The 2494-nt window shown below is 57.3% G+C and overlaps 1 pseudogene; it reads left to right on the top strand.

Annotated features, from left to right (window-relative positions):
* The first annotated feature begins 20 nt into the window (after positions 1-20).
* Positions 21-560, top strand: LOC103801445 (annotated as a pseudogene).
* The last annotated feature ends 1934 nt before the right edge of the window (positions 561-2494 follow it).

The following is a 2494-nucleotide window of genomic DNA, read 5'->3' as shown; positions in this document are numbered from 1 at the left end:
TTCCAACCCCTTAACATTCTATGCTTCTTTCAGGCTCACAGGAGATTCACTTTGATGAGAAAACCCTCAGCCCCCACCTCAGCCTGTCAGAAGACAAGAGAACCCTCACCTTCAGCCCCAAGAAAGCAAAGGTGGACTCGGACTGCCCTGAGCGGTTTGACCACTGGCCCAATGCTTTGGCTACTGCAGCTTTCCACTCAGGGATCTGTGCCTGGAAGATCAGTGTGGAGCAGAGCTGTGCCTACAAGCTGGGGATTTGCTACAGCTCTGTGCCAAGGAAGAGCTCTGGCAACGAAGGTCGTTTGGGCTTCAACGCCGTGTCCTGGGTGCTGTCGCGCTACGACAAGGAGTTCCGGTTCCTGCACGCGGGGCAGCCACAGCCCCTGGAGATCATCAGGGCCCCGGCTGACATCGGGGTGCTGCTGGACTTTGCAGGGGGAGAGGTGCTCTTCTATGACCCTGACTCCTGCACCATCCTCTTCTCCCACAGGGAGAGCTTCACGGAGCCCGTGTACCCCGTGTTTGCCGTGGCTCACCACAGCATCTCACTGCTGCAGTGACTGTGTGTGCACTGCAGTGTCCCGGGGAAAGGAGCCCGGGCAGGGCTCCAGGCTGTGTACAGTGGCATCCAGACAACACCTGTCTTCACACTACAGCTGCTGTTTGTGTGTTTCATGGCAGCTTTCCTCTCCTCCTGGAGCCTGCACCTACCCTGTGTCTGTTGTGCTGTGCTGAGGGGTCAGGGAATGCCTGCCTGGACTAGCTGCTCTTGGGAGGTTCATTCCTGCCTGACCAAAGGCAGCTTTCCAGCCTGATGGTGGGCTGTATAAAATGGGAAAAATAGATGTGTTTGGAGAAATGGCAGGGAAGAGGAGGCATGTGGAAAGGAACATAACTGTGCTTTACAACTACCTGAAAAGGTGCAGCCAGAGAGGATCAGGCTCTTCTCCCAGGGAACAAAGGACAACAGGACAAAAGGAAATGGCCTTAAGTTGCTCCAGGGAAGGTTTGGATTGGGTATTAGGGAAGATTTCTTCACTGAAAGGGTGGTAAGGGCAGTGGTGGAGTCACATCCCTGGAGGGGTTTAAAAGCCATGTGAATGTGGCACTTGGGGACATGGGTAGTGGTGGCTTTGGCAGTGCTGAGGGCATGATCTTAGAGGTCTTTTCCAGCTGTTTGGGACACAGCTGGAGACACTGTTGGGAGTTGCTGCCCCATGCCAGAGCAGGGACAGCTCAGGAGGTTGTCACCCACGGAGCAACCAGGACAGGACAGGAGCCCCCCGAGGGGCAGTGGCCCATGTCTGAGCAGAGGAGCAAGCAAGGAGCAGCAGAAAGAAACCAAACCTGAGTGTCCCCCCCCAAGGGAGTGGGGATTGAGTGTAATGTGGTGTGAACACAGGGAGCTGATGGCAGGCAGCGAGACAGGAGAGGTGTTGGCCTGGAGTTGAGCCAGGGAGCTGAGCAGGAAAGGGGGGTTAAAATTGTAATGTTTATTTCTCACTACCCAAATCAGCGAAGTCTGGCAATTGGAAATTTGTGAGCATGGTGAGACACTGTCCCAGGTTGCCCAGGGAGGCTGTGGCTGCCCCAACCCTGGCAGTGTTCACAGCCAGGTTGGCTAAAGCCTTGAGCAACCTGCTCTGGTGGGAGGTGTCCCTGCCCAGGGCAGGGGGTTGGGGCTGGGTGATCTCTGAGGTCCATCCTATGATTCCATTATATCATTCTATGAACTTATTAAGTGAAATTGCCAATGCCAGACTGTTTTGCCCATAGCCACCTCCCGGCCACCACTGTTGGGAAGAGGGTGATGCTGGTGAGGTGGCAAAGCTGGGGTACACTGAGGTATGCAGGCCTGTGCAGGGGTACCCTGGGTGCTCCATGCAGGCAAATCCTTCCTGTGACAGGATCAGCACTTGCACTGGGGGATGCTTGAGCCTCTCCCCAAGATGACAGAAGGGCTAAACCTCAATGTCTGCCTCCACCTCCTGCCAGAATGAGCCCCATGAGCACAGTGTGACCCAGGCCCAGCCCTGTTAGGAGAAGGCACCACTGCTGCTCCCTTCCATAGTGTTTTTAAGGCCATGAAACAGCAGCACTGAAACCTCAGATACGTTTTATTCATGAACACCCCTCCCGCTCTGCAGGCAGCACTGCTCCCTGTGCACCTGGTGGCAAGAAATCCCAGGTCAGGACCAGTCCAACATCCAGCAGCAGCACGGGGCGGTGCTACCCCTTCTCGATCCGAGCCAGGAGGTGGCTGAGCGTGGGCAGGACGTGCTCGGGGGGCACCTCTGCCCCCTCGCCGTGCCCAGCGGAGCGGAGCAGGAAGCCGTGCATGCCCACGGCCCGCGCTGCCCTGTAATCCCGGGCGTAGTCGTCCCCTACGTGAGCTGCCTGCTCCGGGGGGACCCCCCCGAGCCTCAGGGCCTGTTCAAAGATCCTCCCGTCCGGCTTGGCGACGCCCGCGGCCTCCGAGGTGAGCACGAACTCG

The sequence above is a fragment of the Acanthisitta chloris genome, unplaced genomic scaffold (genome assembly GCF_000695815.1).
Source record: "Acanthisitta chloris isolate BGI_N310 unplaced genomic scaffold, ASM69581v1 scaffold7204, whole genome shotgun sequence".
In the NCBI taxonomy this organism is placed as follows: Eukaryota; Metazoa; Chordata; class Aves; order Passeriformes; family Acanthisittidae; genus Acanthisitta; species Acanthisitta chloris.
This window is presented reverse-complemented; position numbering and strand designations above follow the sequence as displayed.